The sequence below is a fragment of the Sinocyclocheilus grahami genome, unplaced genomic scaffold, assembly GCF_001515645.1.
Source record: "Sinocyclocheilus grahami isolate Dianchi unplaced genomic scaffold, SAMN03320097.WGS_v1.1 scaffold41.1, whole genome shotgun sequence".
Lineage (NCBI taxonomy): Eukaryota > Metazoa > Chordata > Actinopteri > Cypriniformes > Cyprinidae > Sinocyclocheilus > Sinocyclocheilus grahami.
Genome location: NW_015505220.1, coordinates 676,568 through 685,755, shown reverse-complemented (window position 1 = coordinate 685,755; position 9,188 = coordinate 676,568).

Below are 9,188 nucleotides of genomic sequence, written 5' to 3'. Positions count from 1 at the left end.
ACCCCCGATGGGGTTTTGTGGTTGGGGGGGGGGGGGGGGTAATTGAGAATGAATGGGGGAAAGTCACATGAGAGGAGGCAATGTGTCTATAGTGCTATAATTGGATATGATCGGTTATGATTGAATGTGATTGGTTCATGCGATAAATCCCGCCTCTTGTTTTCATGCGAGCTCTCGGCCTGAATGAAGAAAATGATGGTGTTATTGACTAAATTATAAAGTAAGTAAATAACTCTCCCGCTTAGATATCACTGCTTTGTGTCACGTCAAAATAAAACTTGAAATGGTCTGAAAACGTGATGACTGCGTCAGTTTTTAGTGAGCATTCAGCTTGATGAAATGAAAGATATATATTTTAGTGTCAGTGGCAGAACTTTTATGACGATGACCCGAAATAAGTTGACTATTAAAAAGAACAGCTGAACATCAGTTAAAAAATAAAACATATAGGTAACATTTTATAATAAGGTGTCATTTAATGTGTTAACTAACATGAACATTTATTACAGTATTTATTAATCTTTGTTTACATTAGTTAATACAAATACTGTTGTTCATTGTTAGTTCATGTTAGTTCAGAGTGCATAAACGAATGTTAACAAACACAACTTTTGATTTTAATAGTGCATTAGTAAATGTTGAAATTAATATTAACTAAGATTAATGAATGCTGTAGAAGTAGTTAATACTATGGAAGTCAATGGCAACCACCAACTGTAACTTTTATGACGATGACCCGAAATAAGTTGACTATTAAAAAGAACAGCTGAACATCTGTTAAAAAATAAAACATATAGGTAACATTTTATAATAAGGTGTCATTTAATGTGTTAAATAACATGAACATTTATTACAGGATTTATTAATCTTTGTTTACATTAGTTAATACAAATACTGTTGTTCATTGTTAGTTCATGTTAGTTCAGAGTGCATAAACGAATGTTAACAAACACAACTTTTGATTTTAATAGTGCATTAGTAAATGTTGAAATTAATATTAACTAAGATTAATGAATGCTGTAGAAGTAGTTAATACTATGGAAGTCAATGGCAACCACCAACTGTTTGATTACCAGCAATCTTCAAAATATATTATTTTATATTCAACATAAGAAAGCAACTCATACAGGTTTGGAACGACATGAGGGTGAATAAATGATGACAGCATTTTCATTTTTGGGTGAACTATCCCTTTAACTAATGAAACATTATTGTAAATTGTTTCCAAAATATTGTTCAAAGTGTCATTGCCTTTAGTTGTTATTTAGGAATAAATATAAAAATGCATAAAAACACTATGAAATGTATAATTAGTATTAAAAATATTAAATAAAATAATAAATCATATTAATAAAATACAAAATAGAATTATATCTGTTCTATTTTTAATGTAATATTTATTTAACCAGGAAAATGTGACAACATTAAGTGTAACAGGGACATATGCCTCCTCATTTTAAAACATTTTGTTTTTATGCAAATGCATTATTTGCTTCATAAATAAAATCAAACTTGACCCTTTTGTTATTGGGAATGATTTATCAATGCATGTAATTCCAAGAAAAACTGTTAATTTGTATAATGAATAATCAGAAATAATAATAATAATAATAATAATAATAATAATAATAATAATTATTATTATTATCATTATTATTATTATTATTATTATTATTATTATTATTATTATTATTATTAATTTTGGCCATTTGACTAACATAGCAAGTGACTCTTATTTTTCCTCCAACCACCTGCTACTTTTCACTTACATTTTTTTTTTGTTTGCCTTTTTACTTTCTGTTTCGTTACAAAATACAACACATAACGGAAGTAAAATAAGTTTAGATACTCTATGATGGTGACATAAATGTGACGACAGACTTCTCAGCAAAATAACCTTGTTTTATAATTGTATAGTCTCTGCACATCACGCCCAGATAGGAGAAAGTATTTTAAAATACACACTTCACCTTAAGGTTAAATGAACATCTTAAATTAATTTTTCATCAATTTGACTCAAATTAATGCTGGTCTCAAAGGGTTGCCGGATACACCTGTTCAAATCATTCTCTGCGTTTGTAATGAAATATGTTTTAGATACAGCTGAACTTTTGAAATATATTAGTCAACGGACACACACCAAATCCCTCTCAGGTGGCTCTAATCCATCTTTGTAATTCAGAAAATATATTGAGAGTTTTTTTTTTTTTTCTCTGAGCTGCTGGGCTGAAATATGGCCCCGCTGATGTTGTTTTTGGACCTTGTTTTGGAAAGGATTGCACAAGACAGGTTACTCCTCCTTAAATAAGGTATAAAAGTGTCACTTTATGAGAAATTTACACCGCTGGAGTTAGCCACGGCTCATTAAAGACTATTTAATGCTATGTAGAGCTATAGTCTTACATCATAACTGTAAAGGCATACTTCTGGAAAACAAAAAAGTTTGAGGAAGTTTAATATTTGCTGCCAAATTATAATGTGCTTCATGCACTGGACAAGAGATTGAATGAAAAATGAATGTGAGTGAAATTTCATGTGTGGCCCCTTACAGACACTTTCATGCAGTTGCTGTTGAGACTTTGTTTATATGTTTCATCAGCGATGCATTAATGATTTTGATTTAATTTGACCTTAAATATGAGTATATTATACATCTTTCTCCCTTTTCTGTCACAAGCATGAACTAAATCAGAAGCGCAAAATCAGCGTCAATCGACTGTGAACATTTAATTTTTAGTCAATGTGTTTAATTGTTAAAAAACTACCTTTTAAGAAGTGACTGAACAAATGTGCCAACCCCGAAATCCCAAGACTGTTTGTTTACACAAAGTTGCGTGATTAAGCAATCAAGTGTATTATCAAAGTGTGACAAAACAGGGGGGTTGCACATATTTTCTGTGAAATTGCCTCATTATTATGTTTTGCCAATATTGAAGTTATGTATCGTTGACTGTTCATTAAATATAGCAGAAATGATCAACAGTCGGGCCCGGTCTCTCCTTGGGGCTCTGCTGACATCCTAATGATGTTGTTTTAATGACTGATCCCATTCTCTCAGGAATTTACCCTAATTTAAGAACCATCTTTGGGATGATTAATATTTTATAGCTTTCAGAGAATCCAGGTAAAGAGATTCAGAGTTTTTTACAAGTGTGTTCTTCGGTGAAGAAACATGTTAACTTATTTTAACTTTATTTTATGTTAATTTATTAATTTATTTATTGATGTTAAAGTAATTGAAATATATAGAATAATAATGTACAAAACAAACCTGGAATGTCCTAATTTGCAAATATCTGAAATCGAATTTACCTACAGTGATATTTAATTAAATTCAGTTCGTTTCATTAATACCTTGACTTGGCAAAGGATAAACACACATGCCAACCGTATTATGAATCCTCATGTTTATTCATTAATGAGTTATGCATGTGAGAGTCAGCAGGTCAAGTGTTAAACAAGTGACATGACAGGATCTTATAATAAAAGACCTTTCCTGTATGTTTGCTTATCTTGGAGTGTGTGTACGTAGGAGGAAATTAAATGAAAGGAAGTTCATGCAGTCAAGATTTTGGGTTTTTGGCAGAGTCTGATTCCTTGATTTGTGTGCTGCCTTGTTTTTCATCTGTTCAAAAGCACTATTCCAATGGGATTAGTGTACTAAATGATGTTTGATTTATAATTATTAAAATAGGACATCTGTCATTTCATCTACTGGTTCGAATGGAATTGTGATAGCTAGCCAATTGTTGGTTGTGGCCGTTACAAAGGGTCATGTGCTATGAATGTTTGTATTTATTTTATAGTTTTTATATTTTATGTACTCATTTTCATTTTTAGATTTGATATGATTGCTAAGATATGTCTGTGTTCTGTGTCTATTTATTATGTATATATAAATACACACACAAACATTATATATTTTGAAAATATTTTATTGTATTTACATGTCTATATTTATATTCATATAATTTATATTATAAATAAATATAATTAATATATTAACAACATATTTTTCTGAAATATATACATGCATGTGTGTGTATTTATATATGCATAATAAATATGCACAGTACACATATTATTTAAAGAAAAACTTTTATTTTAGATGCGATTAATCGCAATTAATCATTTGACAGCACTAGTGAAAATGTAAGCTTGTGTTTTTTAAATTATGAAAATGTATAATATAATATTACAGACATTAAAAAGACCTCTCATGTGAAACACACACACACACACACACACTTTTTAGATTGTTTAGGTGACATTGAATATGATAGTGAATACTTTATACAGTGGCTGATTATGCTCCAAATTGACTTTTTGTTCATGATATATTGCGCTGCCTCTTCTAGATGCAAAACGGAGAGAGAAATTGCGTCCGTATGTGAGTTTATGGAGGTATATATGAGGATACAGTGAGATGCAGGGGTCTGTAATCGTCTCTCTCCTCCTCATTACATTCTGCATATGTTCCTGGACGTCAGACTGAAATTGATCTGTTTCCTCCTTCGAAAACGCGTGTGCCAACATCTCGGGTGATGAGACATAAACTACAATCTCGCCAAACAATAATGATACTTATCACTCACCGTCGCCCTGTCGAGCTTATGAGGAAATAAATATATATCTCTGTCCTGAGCCATTATTGGAACTCAGAAAACATAGATCTTTTTTTTTTTGAGTCTGGATCTGAAAGTAAGTGTGTGTACGTAGGAGGAAATTAAATGAAAGGAAGTTCATGCAGTCAAGATTTTGGGTTTTTGGCAGAGTCTGATTCCTTGATTTGTGTGCTGCCTTGTTTTTCATCTGTTCAAAAGCACTATTCCAATGGGATTAGTGTACTAAATGATGTTTGATTTATAATAATTAAAATAGGACATCTGTCATTTCATCTACTGGTTCGAATGGGATTGTGATAGCTAGCCAATTGTTGGTTGTGGCCGTTACAAAGGGTCATGTGCTATGAATGTTTGTATTTATTTTATAGTTTTTATATTTTATGTACTCATTTTCATTTTTAGATTTGATATGATTGCAGCCATCCAAAATCCATAATGAAGATGCACCAGGCAGTTTGCAGGCAACAAAATATTAGTTTCGCTCTGCTATTTTACTTTTTTTTTTCTTGTTTCCTTTCTGCTCTTTTACTATATACATATGTATGTCTGTGTGTATATAAAACAAATTTCCTGCCCCTTTTAATTTTTTTTTTTTAGATGACTAGTTTATTTCATTATTTCAGGTGGTTTATTTGATATTTATTTGTATTATTATTTTATTTATTTTTTGACACTTGGCAAAAGTTAAACATGATGCATTCATATACATAATAAATAAACAAATACACTTTAGCTTATTTTATGCTTATTATTGCTGAAAATATATTTTTTTATGTGGAGGTGTCAAACCACAAAACTAAATGAAATTAACTTGAAAGTAGTTCCTCATAAACATTACAAATGTAATTGATAGTAGGAGGCAAAACTCTCCCACATACAAATGCATAACCTTGAAAATGCCTAATTAGCAACATTGTGAAGGATCCCAAAGAGACTGCCAAATTAGAAATGAATAAAATGAGTAATAATAAAATAGTTAAGGTAATATGTAATTTGATGACCAGTCAGTTTTTAAATCAGACACAGAAATATATTTATATATGTTTAATTTTGATACATTTCAGTATTTCAAAGTTGAGGACAATTTACACATTTTATTGAAATTAAAATGTGTGAAAATTAGTGCTGTCAAACGATTAATCGCGATTAATCACATCAAAAATAAAAGTTTTTGTTTGCATAAGATATGTCTGTGTTCTGTGTATATTTATTATGTATATATAAATACACACACAAACATTATATATTTTGAAAATATTTTATTGTATTTACATGTCTATATTTATATTCATATAATTTATATTATAAATAAATATAATTAATATATTAACAACATATTTTTCTGAAATATATACATGCATGTGTGTGTATTTATATATGCATAATAAATATGCACAGTACACATATTATTTAAAGAAAAACTTTTATTTTAGATGCGATTAATCGCAATTAATCATTTGACAGCACTAGTGAAAATGTAAGCTTGTGTTTTTTAAATTATGAAAATGTATAATATAATATTACAGACATTAAAAAGACCTCTCATGTGAAACACACACACACACACACACACACTTTTTAGATTGTTTAGGTGACATTGAATATGATAGTGAATACTTTATACAGTGGCTGATTATGCTCCAAATTGACTTTTTGTTCATGATATATTGCGCTGCCTCTTCTAGATGCAAAACGGAGAGAGAAATTGCGTCCGTATGTGAGTTTATGGAGGTATATATGAGGATACAGTGAGATGCAGGGGTCTGTAATCGTCTCTCTCCTCCTCATTACATTCTGCATATGTTCCTGGACGTCAGGCTGAAATTGATCTGTTTCCTCCTTTGCGTGCCAACATCTCGGGTGATGAGACATAAACTACAATCTCGCCAAACAATAATGATACTTATCACTCACCGTCGCCCTGTCGAGCTTATGAGGAAATAAATATATATATATAAATATCTCTGTCCTGAGCCGTTATTGGAACTCAGAAAACATAGATTTTTTTTTGTGGCTCTGATAATTCACTCCTGGCCTGGAGATGGATGACATGAAGAAGTCCATAAAAGATGTTACCTCTGGATTTCAGCCCCTGTGATTTATTTCATCGCCTCATCAAGATATTTTTTTCTGTGGATAAAAAAAAAACAAAGCAAATCAGTGCGGATGGCGCGCTTTCTCTCTCCGCCACAGTCTGTAAGTTTCCAGGGCTTCTGTATGTTAACAATACTCTTTATCTCTGTTTGGTCTAAAGGACTTAATGAGTCTCAGTAAGCACTGGGAGAGGGGGAAAATCTGTCTTCCACTAACTGACCTATGTGACCATACATGTCAGTTACCCGCTTTAGCAGGATAATTACCCCAGCCATCAGATCGGCTCTCTCTACGAAAATGACCAGGCCTTTTTCACTAATTTCCCATCCAATTTAAATAAGACTGCTCCGGCAATATAGGCCGTCTTTGAATGCACATATTGTCCTTTTACACGTTTGTGAAGTGTGACAAAGAAATGCTCATTCCAGGATCAAAATTAAGGGCCAGGGCTTTGTGTTTTATTTGCGAGAGCTGCAATTATCCAGGCACAACTCAAAAAAATGCTTTTATTCGTAATTGTAACCTCACTGCAGTTTATTAAAGGGGTCATATGATAAATCTATATTTTGTTTTATTTTTTCCCCCTGAGGCCCACTTATAATGTTAGTGTTTTTTTGCACCATAGCAGTCATAATTAATTTTTTAATAACTGTTTTCCACCCTATGTCTGACACTTAAACTAGGCCTTTTTGTACTGCAGTGTCTTTAAAGTCAATATGAAACTGTATTTGCTACACAATTATATTGCTGTAATGTGATATTTCTTACTTTCTGTATCTTTCTCACAGACGTTGCACTGGGCGTGTTCAATAAGGGGCAGGACATCATTTTATCGGGAATTGCTTGGATTGTGAAAAGTCAAAAGGTAACACTGGTTATTGGTTAACATTTTCACTGCCTTTCATTGACACACTCACCTCTTGGTGACATCAGCCAGAGAAAGTTGTTTAATATGTGGACCAACACATTTTTTATTAATGCGTACTTAGAATATTACATTGATTTCATGTTGACTTTGCATGTGGAATTCGTAAGAATGCTTTGTTGGCACATTCATTCATCATTTGCACTCTAATCTGATTGGTTGTAATTGTGAACGGTTTACAATTTGGCTCATAAACTATATTACCAAGTGGATTGTAAATTGAAATCTTGCAAAGGAGCTGTTTTTGAAAGGCAAACACAGCTCCTTTGCAAGATTGCAATTTACTGTGACAATTTTGCAAAACAATCCGCTTGGTAATATAGTTTATGAGCCAAACTGTAAACCCTTCACAAATACAACCAATCAGATTAGAGTTGAAGCAATTCTTTCTGTAATGCTTTATGATGTTGTAAGTGTATTTTCACACTGTAACAAACACTTTTTGACCCATTTAAAAGTCAAATGTTTAAGTGTTTTTTTTCTTCCATATTTTCATATAGCAATGAATACTTTTATCTCAAAAGATTAAGGAAAAAGTAGTTTGACCCCTTTAAAAGGGAAATGTTCTATGGTTAAACAGATACTAAAGTTCAAGAGCATAAACTGCATATGACAGAAAAGTAGCACCCGATTGCAAAAAAATAAATTATAATAATAATACATTTTGCAAAGTTGCATTATGCTGTGACAGATTCACAAAACAATCCACATAGAAAAATAGTTTATGACCTGAACTGTGGCTGTTCACTATTGCCAGGCAATATTGCAACCAATCAGAAATTACAGTTGGAATAAAATTATAATGCTGTTTTTTTTTAAATGAAAGTTTCCGTGTATTTTCATATTGCAGTTAACTATTTTATCCCAAAAGATTAATGAAAAAGTAAATGTGACCCCTTTAAAAGTTAAATGTTCTACAATTAAATGCATATTAAATTTCAAGATCCTAGACTGCACATGACAGAGAAGTAGAGCTCCTTTGCAAAGTTGCATTATACTGTGACAGATTCTCAAAACTATCCATTTACAGTTCATGAGCTGAATTGTAGGCTGTTTATGGTTGTCTAGAAATGTTGCAACCAACCAAAATTTAGAGTTGGACAATCCTTTTTATAGTTCTGTATTAAACGGACAGTTTCTGTATATACAGTGGGTACGGAAAGTATTCAGACCCCCTTAAATTTTTCACTCTTTGTTATATTGCAGCCATTTGCTAAAATCATTTAAGTTAATTTTTTTTCCTCATTAATGTACACACAGCACCCCATATTGACAGAAAAACACAGAATTGTTGACATTTTTGCAGATTTATTAAAAAAGAAAAACTGCAATATCACATGGTCCTAAGTATTCAGACCCTTCATATCGCAATGAACTCTTGTTGCAAATGATTCAGGAAAAAAGTAGTTTTCATGCGATTTGACCACTTTAAAAGTGAAATGTTCTGCAATCAAATGGATATTAAAGTTTAAAGGGGTCATATGATGTTGCTAAAAATAACATTATTTTATGTATTTGGTGTAATGAAATGTGTTTATGCGGTT